The sequence below is a fragment of the Thermobia domestica genome, chromosome 17 (assembly GCF_964235325.1).
Source record: "Thermobia domestica chromosome 17, izTheDome1.hap1.1, whole genome shotgun sequence".
Classification (NCBI taxonomy): Eukaryota; Metazoa; Arthropoda; class Insecta; order Zygentoma; family Lepismatidae; genus Thermobia; species Thermobia domestica.
This window is the reverse complement of record NC_137470.1, coordinates 134049524-134065264: the sequence shown is the minus strand read 5'-3', so window position 1 is coordinate 134065264 and position 15741 is coordinate 134049524. Positions and strand designations below refer to the sequence as shown.

General features: G+C 36.9%; 1 long non-coding RNA gene across 2 annotated transcripts in view; it reads right to left on the bottom strand.

Annotated features, from left to right (window-relative positions):
• The window catches only part of LOC145674357 (uncharacterized), a 45641-nt gene extending 31057 nt beyond the window's left edge, over positions 1-14584 (bottom strand). Inside the window, exons 1-2 of one of the 2 annotated variants that reach the window (XR_014128903.1) lie at positions 13921-14584; positions 1983-2079 (exon numbers count right to left, since the gene is read on the bottom strand). This is a non-coding gene — a long non-coding RNA (uncharacterized LOC145674357). The remainder of the gene's footprint in view (positions 1-1982; positions 2080-13920) is intronic. The other variant, XR_014128902.1, reaches the window with a different exon arrangement.
• Positions 14585-15741: the final 1157 nt, after the last annotated feature.

Sequence of the window (15741 nt, the reverse complement as noted above, 5' to 3'; positions counted from 1 at the left end):
TTTCTAGTATAGGTACTGAGTGCATCCGTTTAGCTCAGTACCCACACAAAATGCCCACATAGCCCATAAAGTAAACTTATTACGCGCCGGGAACGCATCTCATGCACTACACCCGCTATTTTTGTATTGTATTAGCATTGTAGAACTGTTTCCTAAAGCCACGTAACACTGATGACATTTAACTCTCATTGTTTCTGTTTTTGGCGCTGGTTTACTTTTGGCGCATCACACCTGAATTTTATGTTTGCAAGTGGAGGATTACTAGTCTAAAATTATTGCAAGTGCTTTACGACGAATAAAATGAGTTGATGTGAAAGATGCCCGTATAGAAACTATTTTCCACAGGCGGTGAATTTCTGCACAGTTTACAGAAGATGTATTTTGTTTACAAGTGGAACGCTACTAGTGCGAAACCATGATAAATGCTATTGAAACTCGAATCATTGTTAAAACCCATTCGTTTTCACTACCCTCACTTACGCGGATACCCACCTTCGCTGACGTGGCTGTTCCCATCAGACGCGACCCCTCGCTAACGCTCGGGCCCTACAGCTTCGCTCTGCTATGACTCAGTTAGATAGTATTTGCGCTTTTTAGTGGCGACCTAGTGCAGGTTGTTTTGTGTTTTTTGGGCTGTAGTTTTTAAGCATGCAATCCGGACGCTGTATTTATAGGCAAATCGTAAAAGAATTAATTTTGAATAATTGCTTATGATACCCCCTTGCATTTTAACTATGCCATGTGGATATTTTCTTGTCGCCCAGCAGAAATCATTTAGAAAACAATAAGAAGGTAATTTGTGAAAGAATTCTAATTTTTGAACAATTATTTCGAGTGGTGCGCCAAAAGTAAATCTGCACGCTTTTTTTAACGTTACATCTTTTTGGTATACAAATTGCACAATATACTCAAATCACCTATTTTTATTCTTTTAAAAGATACTTGTTCACACATGTAGTGTTCGGGTGGATAATTACATTGCATACCTTCTCTAAGGTCTTTATTCTTGCATTTTTTTAAAAAATAATATAAATCGTGCTTCATGTTATACAAAAAATCATATTTTCCATACGACTCTATTAATATTATTAATGCTTCTCTTGTCCAGACAGCATTGTTTTGAAATTACAGCGAGAAATAAAGTTGAATGTCGTCAGGCGCTACTCTTTTCTGATTGGTAGTTGTATAAAAGTCCAGAAGAAAATAGAAACCGCTTCTATTTCTTCCAAGTTAGGATCCAAATAAGGACAACAGAAAATCTCAACCTGAACTAGGGGCAAGTTTCTTCTCACACGATCGTTAAGTAAGGTCGTGAATTTTAGCTCGTGAATCGCAGCCTTAGTTCAGTCCCGTCTGAGACACGCTTAATGATCTGATCTTGGCTGGAGGTTTACGAATAACTCTTATATACCATGTCTGGCAAGTATTCTTCTGAGCTTGTCTAGGGTGCGGCCGATGAAAGGCAATACGGTAGTAGATAGATAATCCCCACTCTTAACCTTTTTGATCAATTTGAATTTTTTTCTACTTCTACTTGCTATACCAAAGTTTCAATTTACTTTCTGGATTCCAATTTGAAGTGTAGATCCACGTCTTATAAAGCCTTGGTGCTGAAAGGGATGCTAAACTTCAATCGATTTGAACGAATTTAATTTCTGCTATGTTATGTTTAGTCTCAAATAAACTAAAACTAGTTGAAAAGTTCACTAGTTTGAAAATCACGTTCATCCGATCGACAGGTCCTGGGTTTGAATTACGCGGAAATTACTAATGTTTTCAGTCGTTTTTCTATCATTCCTACTAGACAAAGTGTTTCGACGGTAGTCTTTAAAAAAAGCTTTAGTCGCTGACTAAGACAATTTCTTTCTAATTGTGCCATCGTACAGTTACTTAAAGTAATAAAGAAACACAACAAAATTATTGAGTAAAATGTAACTATATAGAGCTACTTCCCACTAGGGAAACAGGCATTAAAAACCCACCTTCGTCCTTTCAGATGTTTCGAGAACCCGGTCCAAGTAACAATTCAACCGCAGCAGAGCCTGGTCCACCGAAGTGGTACTCATGTTTCCACAGACACTACATAAAAATAGAACACACAAATTACGAGAGATTAATAAACCATAAACGAAAAGTAAGCAACAATAATAAATTAAATAAAACGTAATTAAAACGATAAAATGCTAACATAATAGTAAAATTAGAACTAGATCTGTAAGAGACGGATAAAACAGAGTATGGTAGGTATGGTACACGTGATCAAGATCAGTGAAGTTTGCAGATAGAATGAAGTGTCTCAATCTTCAAGGAGATGCGGGAATGTCAGGCAAACGATTCTGTAAATACATGTAATACAATGAGCTGTGTGATTTGGAACACGTGAGGAAGGTGTGGGCATTATCGCAGCAGCGACGATTGTTGACGCGGATCGAAAGGAAAGCTAAGTTTCCAACATACATGCTAGGCACGGGACACAAATGACATTGTAAAAAAATCACAACTAATAAAATATTAGAACATATTTGACCTTTGTGGTTGGATTTTGGAACGCCAGCCTGTTGTCAAATATGGAAAAGTCTTTTACACATACGTTTCTGATTCTGATGATACGAGGTATTTGAAGTGGAATCTTCTCGTAATCATAGCTACAAGGTTCGGATTCTACTGGATGAGGATTTTGTGAAGAATTATGAAAGCAGAGTATGCGGCAAAACAAACCATACTGAAATCACATTGCTGACGTAGGATTTATTTGTTTTACAACATAATGAGACATAAAAAATGTCAAATGGATGTCAACCAAGTGTTACTCAACATATATTGCAAATTTAAGAGTGTCCCCGCGTAACGCTCTCGGCTACGCTGTCCCGGATTCGATTTCAGTTAGGGGCACTCGGTCGAAAAAAAATGTAAAAAGCTAGCCATCCTGAATTAGGTTTTCCTCATTCACACCAGGCAAATGCCGGGGTGGTGCCTACCATATAAGTACTAGGCTGCATCCTTCCTTCGCTTTACCAGGATAGTGTGCTCGCAGAGGGACGTCATCCCTTAGACGTGACGGGCTAACATGGTCATAGATGCCGAAAGCCCAGAAATCTAAATCCCAGTCCCAATCCTGCAAATTTAAGAGGAACTGCGCCTGTACATCATGTCCTAACCAAAAATTAAAGGATGAATTAATGTACCAAAATTTGCCCAACTTGGACGTGGCCACCAAACTCTTAATTCTCTCTATTAATTTTTCTCTTAATTCATGAAAAAACACCTAACTTCTCTATCCAGGGGGCTGTCTCATTTAACCTTGATTCTGAAAATAAAACTTTAGTCATATAATCGAAATTACCTTTCCCGAAATAAAACTGAAATTTAAGGCCTATTTCCCAGCCAATATTATAAGCTGATACTAAATTTTCCAGATCACCGGAACCCAGCTCAAAAACGAAACTGTAAACAGGGCCCTAAGCGGAATCAAATCACATAACATGGAGCTAGAATACTCCAACCTAAAATATCTTTCGAAAAGAAGCCTACATGCTTCCATCAAGTAATATTCCCTTCTGCCTGCCTCCTACTCGAGCGGCCTCATATATACAGAGTGTTTCAAAACAACACCGAACACGTTTGGGAGGTGATTCCTGACACCAAGATAAGAAAAAGTATAGACTATCCTGGGTGCACAAATGCTTCCTTTCGGAGTTATAGGCTGCCGAAAACCGGTACGTGACGTTTGGGCGCCGCCGTTTGGGCACTGGACGTTTGGGCGCCAGACGTTTGGGCGCGAGTTAAAAAGTCGTTATGTTAGGCGCTGAGTACAAAGTTCGAATCAAGATATCACAAGGTGTCTACTGTAGTGGAAGTCCTTGAATTATACTGGATTTTGTTTTACATACTAGAAATACTGGAATTTCAAAATTATAAAAACTGAATTAACAATTAAATTTTGTAAATTTAAGTTTCAACGAAAGTGTGCTTTTTATTTGATAACTTTTCAAGCCAAATGTAAGTCGACCAGACTACATATGATTGACTGCATTACATACATAGTGAGCCTATTCCATTAAAAAACTTAAAGCAGGCCTTCTGCTGTAGTTACGCAATAAGTGTGAATGTCAAACACATTTCTAGTGGCTAAATGACCAATATATGTACACTTAACTATTATTTTTCACTTTGAAATCGTTGTTTTTTTTTCTTTCGCCACTTTCTTTAATGCAGATTAAATGCTTACAATGGGACGAAAAAAATGTGTGTTAAGTTTTGATTTTTATATTGGAATGTTAATAAAAAAAAAAAAAAAAGTGATACCAGAAATACGGCATACTACAGTTCCTAAACTCAATGTGTTAGACATCCTGTATGCAAAATATGTCTTACACACCATGTATGCAAAATATCTTTCCCTCAACTCGATTAGGATATAGGATTTTTAGATTTCTGGGCTCTCGGCATCTAAGGCCATTTAGCCCGTCACGTTTGAGGGAGCACACTATCCGGGGAAAGGGAAGGAAGAAAGGATTGGGGAAGGAAGGAAGCGGCCTGGACCTATAAATTAGGTACCACCCCGGCATTTGCCTGATGTGAATGAAGAAAACCCAGGAAAACCTCATTCAGGGTGGCTGGCCTGAAAGAGCGTGTTACACTTTTTCGACCGAGTGCCCCCACCGGGAATCAAACCCGGGACCGATCGCACCGAAGGCGAGAGTGTTAGCGACTATGCTGCAATCTTTTATTGGTAGTTCTTTATTGGACTTAAGGAAGAGAAGAGTTTGGCAAACGTAATACGAAAGAAAACAAATTTTAATATTCATAAATATGTAATTATTAACTTTCTTTAAAAAAATACAAAAATTAAATCAATATGTTTTAATTAACATTAAGAAAATTAACAGTTCGTCTGATTCCTTTATTTCCTAGCTTTCTTATATAATACAAAAATTAGATCAGAAGTACAAGAATCGTGAACAAGCGAAAAATCAATCCATGACGAGGTTAGGCAACAAATGCCACAAACGCATTAAACTATTTAATTTAGATGAATAAATAAGATAGAGATAGAAAATATACAGATAAATGAGGTGAGATAAAGATAGAAGTGTAGGAAATGTATATATCTTGATTGGCGCTTAGTTTTCAGTGCCTAGCTTACTTTATATGTCGTAAATTGTGATTTTTACTATGTACCTCGCGCCCAAACGTCTGGCGCCTAAACGGCTTTGCGCCCAAACGGCAGCGCCAAAACGTCCGCGCCCAAACGTCCTGTCCCGGCCGAAAACATGAAAAAACTTTGAAGGTCCATAGCTCTAAAACTATTGGACCTACCGTAGTCGGGTTAAGACTATACTTAGGAACTACTATGTGCCCTATCCAAACATCCTAGTTTCAGAATCCTGCGGCACTTCCGCAACAATTTTTATAGAGGTACTTGGTAGGTTCCATCAAATATTATGCACGTAGCCAAACTCCCTCTATAAAAATTATTTAAGTACCTTAGGATTCTGAAACATGTATTTTTGGATAGCCCATATATTAGTTCCCAAGTGAAGTCTTGACCCAATTACGATATGTCCCATAGTTTTGTAGCTACGGACCTTTAAATTCAATTTTTTTCATGTTTTCAGCAGCCTATAACTCCAAAAGGAAGCATTTGTGCACCAGGATGGTCTATACGTTTTGCCTTATGTCGATGTCAGGAATCAGCTCCAAACGTTGTCGGTGTTGTTGCGAAACACCTATATTTTATATATATATATATATATATACGAGCCGAAGCACCCTCTCCAAGAAAAAGAAGAGAGTGGTACAGAAAATAACCTATATAAAAAAGAAAAAAGAAAATACAACGAAGCATCCATCTTCAGTTGAAATGGTTAGCGTTGCAAATTCTAAGAAAGTAAAGAAAAAGTATTCGCACAACTGGAGTTCTTTACAGTCCTGTAAATGTAAGCATCTAATTAAATATGCACAGATTATACAAAAGCAATCCACATCTATGATGAATAAATATAAAAGTAATTACCAAAATTAGATAAACTACCAGCGCTAGTATACCATGATAAAAAAATGCATAACAATTACACACATATTTGCATATAATAACATACCTAATAACTTATATAAAAAATAGTAAGGAACACAAAGTGAGTTAATGCATCATCTTTGGTGCTCTTCACTAGAGGAACTGAGTTCTCAGGAATTTTACTCTGCCTGTTTAATGTGGAATCTCAAAATACTCAGTAGTAAAAGAAAAAAAAAAAAATCAGAACTAACCGTCGTTTCGCGCAAGTTCAGTTAAGAAAAACTTAGCGGTCATTATGTCAGTAAGGAAAACACACAGGAATCTGTTAAAAGGGACGGACACGCTCTTTCATTACTCAGATAGATGAGCTTGCGAAACATCAGTAACGACTTCCCCAAAAGAAACTTTCTACGAAAGAAAAGGAAAACGACCTAGCGAATAATAGACAAGCTAGTTGCTTGTTTTAATTATATATATGATGCTGTTTCCCTCAATTTTCCATGGAATCAACCCTCGATAATGATTATATGAGGAATCAAGTGCAAGGAGAAGTGGTGTTCAATTAAAGATGGGCCCATAACGAACCAATATCAATCACTAAAACTAGGAAAATTATCACTGGAAAGAGCCTCACCATTTGTTTATTAGTTTTACATCTATTCCGGCCCAGGGAGGTGAAGGCAGGTGGCCCGCGCAACATGCAGATTACATCTGTACGAAGGAGGCGTTAATGGTGGTGAGTATGTGCGTAAACGGTGACTAATGAGGAAAACATGTAGTCACTACGAGCAAGTTTAGCACTACAATTGTATAGTAATCAACAACAATTTTGTACACTACGTTCCCACATGACTTACATATTTGAGGATTACATAAATAAGTTAGTTAAACATCACTATTCCATTGTGAATTAATGAACTACCTGCAAATTTTCTAAGCAAGTTATCGGTATTATTAACGTGCACCACAACTCTGTATTTAAGTTCTCACTCCCGCTTTTTACTGTCAGTCCCCTACTCCTCGCGATTTTGAGGTACTTCATATATACCACCACACGTCTTTCATATTGCTTGTACCCTCTTAAATATGAACGAAAATTATATTCCACCCTTCACTGTCCAAAACGTTACAATATGTTGTGTATTTTTCAATCTCTCCAGAAATACTCTTTACGTTCTTTGCATGGATTTTTGTTATACAGCCTTGATTTTCTTCCAGGTCCTGTTTCGATACCATTCATCGTGCTCTCCAAGCAATAAATGGTGGCTAGTTGAAATGAGAAGTTAAGATGTAATTATCGCGTTCATCACTTACCATCCCGTGCGTCAACTAAGTTCATATGAGCGCCCAATTCAACGTGTTCAAAATTTAACTTTCTAACTTCAGCGTGGTACTAGAAATTTTGTTGCACAATTCAAAATCTAAATTCAGTATATCTGGTTCAAGTGAAGCGAGATCAATTTGTAAAATAGGCAGTAATCGGTCACCGTCTTTTATATTTGAGTTCGTTTACAGGGTAGCGAAAAAAAAAAGAAGAAAATTACCGAACTTTCTCGGTTTTCGTGAAAATCTTTTTAAAAAACTTTCCCCGATATCAAATTTGCCATAGAGACTTGCTCATGTTGATGGAAAAAGAAGGCCAAGAAAATATAACAAAGATGATACATAAGTAATGTATATTTTTTTTCTAATCAACTAAAATAAGGAATAATATAAAAACATTAAATCAAGCACGTACACATCTCTTTTTTTTTTTTTTTTTCCTTTCTTCAAGATCCTAGTGCATCCCACACACTTACTGTCCTCGTGCATGCCCAGTATTTGCGTAGAGATTTATAAAGTGGCAGCAAACTGATATGCCATAAAAATGAGTACTCGTCAGGGTTGGCAAAAACTATGGTCTCCATTGAAAAAAAAAAAAAAAAAATAATTTAAATAATTTCGTCTATGTATTTATATCACATATGAAGAGAAATAAGTTTGTTTCGACTTGGTGTTACTATGAAACAACTGGGTTATGCTGGAAGGGGTCACATAAGCTTAAAACGGAATCCTAACCGCTTATGGTTTACATCCGAGAGAAATTGTCCTCCATTTGAACTCGAAACCGGGATTAATTGGCAACACATGCGATACGTCTGCCGACTCACTCACGAAGGACTCTTGATAAAAAATACGTTGTACTGATCTTTACTTACTTGTTAATATAATTGTCAAGAGTCATTTCAGAAGGATAAAAGTTGCACAAGTGAAACCATTATACAGAATTACACACGGACAACTTCAAAATAGTACAGAAGTACTAATTTAGTCCAAGTTAGTTCACTACGATTTTTATTAGTCCAAGTTAAAGAAATACAACGACCTTATTTGCATATCAGTAAGAAAAGAGAATAAAGATACAAATTATCTGCGTACACTTTAGCTCTGACCCATTTATACATAAATAGATACCAAAGATACTTCTGATTTCAATAAATGCCTCTCGTGTGGTTGTATGATCCTTCCCCCAAAAAAAGTACGGCATTTTTATGTATTTTATCAATAGTAAACATTATTAAAACGATACAATATTTAGAATTTATTCTTTGATTGCAATTGCATAACAATAATAAAATATAAAAAAAATCACGAAAGAAACGTTCCTAAACTTAAAAAAAAAATAAACTTGCTTTGGTAGTATAATCTCTTTGAGTACTGAATGGGGAATATAGGTCTGAATAATACGAATAATATACGGGAGTGAAACGTGATAATCCACAAATGTACATTCATCAAGATTTTACGAACACTTACACTTTTATGAACATTTTTCGTTTTTTGGTTTAAACCAGCCAACCCTGGTACTCGTGCAATAAATACTCACCAACCGGTGTTACGAGCTCACTACAAGATAGATATGTACATATTCCGGCGTATAGAACTCCCTCATGGCTATATGGTATACATATGCGTCTCCGGCGCGGGAGACCTGGGTTCGATTCCCAGTAGGTGCTCATGTGATTCGGATCCCACGACATGCTGTAGGGTCCACGTGTGATATGCCTCGGCTAAACTCCTAAACAACCGATCAACCGTGCCCACCAGCTTCACCCAACTAGGAACCGGAAAAAGCACTGATTAAGAATACAGGATTGTTTTATAAGCTTGCCAGTAAAATAAAATCAGTTCATAAAGGAAAAGTCACGTGTAAAGAAGTTACTATCGTCTTCTAGTGATCACCTATCACAAGTTGGTTCGTGTTTAATGCACTGTATTTTTATGTCATTACATCATCACAGAAACACTGTTTTCGTTATTTCTCAATATGACTGTTTGCAACACTGAACAGTTGGAAAGGTATTATTTTTACGCAGTGACACAATATGGATGCTTACGTAGGTGGTGATAATAATAATAAAAGTAACACATTAACACTTATTTGTGTAATACAATTACAACTGAAGTATCAATTGTGATTAAAGTATATTAACATAACCAAAGGTAATTAGGAACACAGTAACGTTCAAAACAGTCTTGCGTTTCTCCGATTATAGGAACCCATCAACGGAAACTTATAGGAACCCATTAACAGAAACTTAGCCAGAATACGAAACAGAAGTGCAAGAATATTTTTTTTTTTTTTTTTTTTTAATATTACTAGGAAGTACATCAGTTTTTGTATAGTCAATGTTATTCAACAAATACGCAGTTTAAGAACATTAATCTTCTGAAAGCAGTCGTGATGAGGTTACAAATAACAGTTTGTGAGGCAAATGTACCGCAGATGGACGGTCCCGGTTAGACCCCCCCCATGAAGCTGGTCTCAAAGTAGTATTACTGTTTACCTGTTGTTATTTTAATATACCGTACCAAGAATTACTCTTCTTTCATTCCTATCGTTCACCCTTAACTATAAATCACAAATATTCCTTACTCTCATGCTTCCTTTGCTTTTCATTAGATACGCTTCATCTGTATGATATTACTGAGCAAAATTAATATCTTCGCACTGATAAGTGTCGTAAAGTACGTAATACTCTGAAATAACGAAAACAATCATTACATTACCAGCACGGGTTAAGTGCTGTATCGCCGAACCAACTTTAGGAAATTTACCGGGTGAATTGCTTTTTGAAGAGGAGTAAATGAAAGCAGGCGAGAATATTTCAAGTTAAGAAAATAGTTCACGATGATGCAAACTGCACTATATGCTAAGGCGGAAGGGACAATTTGGCGGAGATATACACTTGTCATGCTTTACTGGCAGGAAAGGCAGTGCGTACATGACAAGATTGGGACATGTTGTGTTTGAGTCATTGAGTTATACTAAAGTAACGAGCTTGAAATTGTGTGAAACGTACGATCTACTAAACAGGCGAACAATTTGTCATAAGTGTTGAAACAAATTAAAATTACAGAAAACAGAAACCTAAATTAGTACATTTTGATAATTTTTCGGATGGCATTCAGTATCACTCCGAAAGCTGTGCAGCACATAAACCATGCATTTTACGCCATATAGTGTGTTTTTGCACTAACCTTGTTTATGCATATACCCACCACCGCTGGCGCGCCTGCTCCCTACGAAAGTAGACCCTACTTATCGCTCGGGCCTCCGTGCTGCGCTCCTGCCCTGATTCCTTTAGATAGCATTCGTGCTTTTTAGTGGGCAACTAGTACACGCTGTTTCGTTTTATGAAGTAGTATTTATGCGATATGTCCACACTGTATTTTCACTAACAAGTGAGCTAGGGTCACAACATATTAATTTGGGAGAGAAACCAAATATATATATATATATGTGGTCCGGCGATACAGCACCAATGCCACCAGTACTATAAACACCACTCTACTAAAGCATTCTCTCCTCTACCAGGTAGTCACACAAGTAAACCTTACCTTAGGAGGAAATGCACCCTCAACGCTTCGAAAGTACTTTTTGAGGGAAGAATTGCATTAATGGTTGCAGATTAACTTTAGGAGGGCTAAAGCAAGTACGGCCTGTGGACACAAGACACAGGCTCATAACTGCAGTGCATACAGCAAAAACTAACTTAAAAACAAACCATCTGTGCTAGGTGGCCACCAAAATGCACAAATGACACCTAACCGAGTTCGGGTAGGAGCGCAGAAAGCACGACAGCGATGGTGATAATACACATAAACGAGGATAGTGCAAATATACTTTATACGGCATAAAACACACGACTTCTATTTGGCACAGCTTTGAGACACTTCTATGATCACACACTGTATTTTATAACTTTACAACCACATAAAAAGGAATAACACCAAAATTTTAAATCAATTTCACCACATTTGTTTCAGATACAACTACCCTTTTATTAGCTCTTGTTCTTCCTTTCTGTACTCCGTCCATTACTGCAGCATATACGATCAAGGCTAGTTAATGAGATAGTGAGATGAAAACACTGCCACATGCTCTACGCTCCATTGCTTGTTTACCTAACATTGCATGAATACGGAAACTCTTAGTTCCAGAACTTAAGTAGGTTTTAATTAATCATCCTACATTGAGGATCTTCATTACTTTTTGCTACTCTCATGACAATATGTCGACTGATTCGGTTAATTTTTCCGTATATTTTGTATTTCGGGGATGTCATTTGCAACAGTTAACCCTTTTGTTTAAATGTTCACCGTAGAAGAAATATTAGTATATCCCCAAATCCATACATGAGGTGTTTTATGCCATATACTATGTTTTGCGCTATCTTTATGTGTATACCCACCGTCACCGGCACGCCTGCTTCATACGGACTCACCCCGTCTCCATGCTGTGCTCCTGCCCTGCCTCAGACAGCGTCACCTAGCATTAGTTTGTTAGTGTCTTTTGCACAATAGTTCTTATTGCGTAAGGTACGTTGAAGTCGTCCTGAAGTGATTCTGTACAGCGGAATTCAAGTCCTCGCCCCCATCGATGACTCCGAAGCCAGAGGCACTAGCAAGTAACTTGGAGAGACACTGAATATCTCATTTTAGATTTTTTGTTAAAGTTTACAGCCTCTGTTGTAAAGGTCTAACCTAATCTAATCTAATTTGGGACTTTTTTTCGATTTTTCGTGTAGTCCGGCGATAGAGCACTAATGCCATTATTTCTGGCGGTGCTCAACTTTGCCTGTTTCAAGTGGAGTATATGCATGCACGCACAATGAAAGGATGTAGTCCCTTCGCGCTTGTCACGCAGCTAGCTAGCGACTGTGCTTTTTCTCCATACCGTCCCAGGTCTGATTTCCGGTAGGAGAGCATCATAAAAGCATTTCCTACATCATTGTGGTTCGGACCCCTTCTTAAAGTTTAGACTCACGTATGCTATAGGTGATGAAAAGGATCATAGTGTTAGTAAAATAATAACAATAATAATGCAAAAGACATGAGAGAATTATTTCCACCAAGTGTGAACCAACTATTTCCAGTTCCACCATCATAGAATACAGACAATGCACGTAAAAAATATATCAACCATAGATGTATATCATTAATTTAAGAAATACTAAAGACAAAACACTTGCATCTCAAAAGAGTGCACTATTCCACATTTCACAAGTGTTGTTAATCAAGATTTCTTCACACTTACCTCCTACCAACCTAATGACAGTTAGGCCTAAATCTGTGTACACTATCAACTAGAATCATCGTTGCCAGTACCAGAAAGAATGGATTTCCCTCACTATAAACTTACCTCTTAGATTTTAAATCTCCTTTTTATTTGGATAATAGAACTACGACTTCTGATTTACAAAACCGTTCACAGGTTAAATCATGGACATATTTAAAATATTATGAGTTTCTCGACATTAAACGCTTACCTCCTACCGCCTTTGCTGCAGACAGCCACCGTACGTTGGCGATCTTATCCACAATATCCCGACAGATGTCAGGAACTATTTCTCCGCAGGGTTGTCCACACAAGACATTATTGTTTCAACTATCTCTATTTTAGAAAACTAATGATTATAATTCGATTAACTCGTATAATATAAACAAAGCAATCTCAATTCACTCTCTGGCGCATTACAAGCACACCGTAACGAAAAATATCTCTAATTATCCCTGAAACCTATTTCGAAATTAATCTTAATTTTCGTGTCATCCATTGATCATAATGAGTAAAATTATTTGCTGAGAACGTACTGCACATACGATATAAGTGAAATAAACTAGAGGTTCTATTTATTTGTAGAAGATTGTAAATATACGTGTAACTTTATTTATCGTTTACGAAAACAACTTTTGTTATTCCCTCACAATGAGTTCCAAAAATCAATTATTCTTGACAGCATTGTTTTGAAAAAATTCTTATGCTGTAAAACAATTTTAATACCTATTATCAATTAAAACTACTGGTTCATTCCATTCTCGTTCAATATTTTATCCTAAGTTTGTTAAAATTTACCCGTACATCGCGTTCTACTAATTTGGGCAACCCTGCGTAAAGGACATCGCTAGCCTCCTTCCTCGAAAGGATGTGAATATCGTGGATATTATCACTCAATCAACAAAGAATACGGTACAGATTAAGAATCTAGGTTCCATCATACAATGTGCATAAACATAGTTCTTTCTGTCAGCATACTTAAAATATATATCTCGTACTTTACATTTGCTCATTAATAGTAGTGCTGCAGAAAGGTGATACGAGTTCACCGTCCCTTTCAACACCGATGCTATACGAGACATTGATTTATAGCTTAATGAAGAATCCGCATATGATCTCTCACTTTGAATCGGACATCACGCACCAAACGCCCGTAAGCCTACAGCATAGCCACGAAGGAACTCTAAAAATATTTCATAAAGTAGCAAATAGAACTGCCCCTATGGATATCTAAATGTGGGAAAACGAAGGTACATATTAAATATTTACCTCTTAACAACATTGGCATTATATTAATACTTACTTTTCTTGATGGAAAACATTTTTACTTTGTACAAGACAACAAAAACTTTCCGATTTCAAGTATTTCCTTCATGTTGATTCTTCATCCGTTTTCTCTCGTGTGTGTTTCTCGGTAATGTTTTCTTTGGTCTTCTCCATAGTTTTCTTGACAAAACCTTTTGAAGCTACAGTAATTTAGAGTTGAAATACAACTCCAGTTTAATACAATTTCGTTACAAGAAAGTAACAATGTTTTAAACATTTTATGAGTCCCTCTAAAGATCTTTGAATAACATCTAAATCAATGTTGTACTTTACATAAGCAGAAATTCTTAGAAGGTCGCTCTGCTGTATATTAAGTCCTAAGTTTCACTTCCACAATAAAATTTAAACTTATTTAAACAGTGCACAAAATTGTATACTTCGTCTACCACTTGAACATTGAACAATAGTATTGGACTTTATCGCTAGGTGGCAGGCGAATTTGAAATCGAGTTGACGTCCGAAGTACGTTGTACTGAAGGTGCTTATTTTGCTATTTCATACATCGAAAAATATAATAAACAATATTTGCATTTAAAATAGTTAATTATGGTTAACGGTTCTAGAATGCAAGGAGAGAAGTTGCAGAAGAAGTGTGCATATCATAAAATCCGAGAGAAAGACCATTTTCTCTACTTGGCTGCGATGTAGGGACTTCTTCGGCAAAGCGGACCAGCTTCCTACTGGGACGAAATGATCTTTCGATTTGTTAACAAGAGAATCAAGAATCGGCATGGCATTTTTCCGCTAGTTCAATTTTAACTCAGAAAATTAATAAGAATCCGATATTTTGGGAAACGCGGACCAATTGTCGACTGAAAAGAATTGGATGCATTCAGTTTGTATTGACGAATACACCAAAAGTTGATATTACTTTTTTTTCGAACTTTTAATAGAATTTCGGGATTTTGGTCAATGTTGACCTCGTTTCGACTGGGGCGAATCTCATTAAATAATAGATCAAAAATTGATATAACATTTCTCGAAAATTCAATTTTAACGAAGAAAATTATTAAAAGTTCGAGATTTCGAGCAAGGAGGGGCAGTGGCGGATCCAGGGGGCGATCGGGGCGAACGCCCCCCCAGAAGAGCATACTTTTTTATTTTATATATAAATCAAATATATAGTTTATTTTTTGACGCTCTTAAAAGTAGCTCTAAGTAGCAATATTACAACCCACCGCCCCCCTAGAAGTCCGTCCTGGATCCGCCCCTGGGTGGGAGAGTTGTGAACTAGGACGAATTGTGTGTCATTCAATTCGTATTGACAAGTACTGTATATCTAAAATTGAAGTTACATTTTCCCTAGAATTCAATTTTAACATGTTCGATCTAATTGAAATATACGGTGTATTTATGACAACTTTTAAATGGCGTTGAATCCGATCGTCATATATATAACGAGACCTTTAAAAATTAAAGGGGGAAAGTTCGTGACGGCCTTGAAGCCAGCTCGACTTGTAATCGCTTTCTGTTTTCTTTCTGAGTCGTAAAGAAGCAACAATCCGCCTTATGCAGAGTCGTTTTGACATATGATTAGTGTCATACTAAAGGCCTGACTACTGCAGGAAACATATGTTAGTCGAACTCTTTAGCATGTCACTAATCACACGTCAAAACGACTCTGCATAAGGCCCAATATGTCTATGTGTTCTGTTTAGTCTTCAATTTTCGTCATGTAAGCGAAATGCGTTCTAATTTTGTGTGTGTGTGTGTGTGTGTGTGTGTGTGTGTGTGTATGCACAGTCAGATCACGTTCTCATGAAGAAATATGACAAATAAAAACTCCAATTTCTACTCT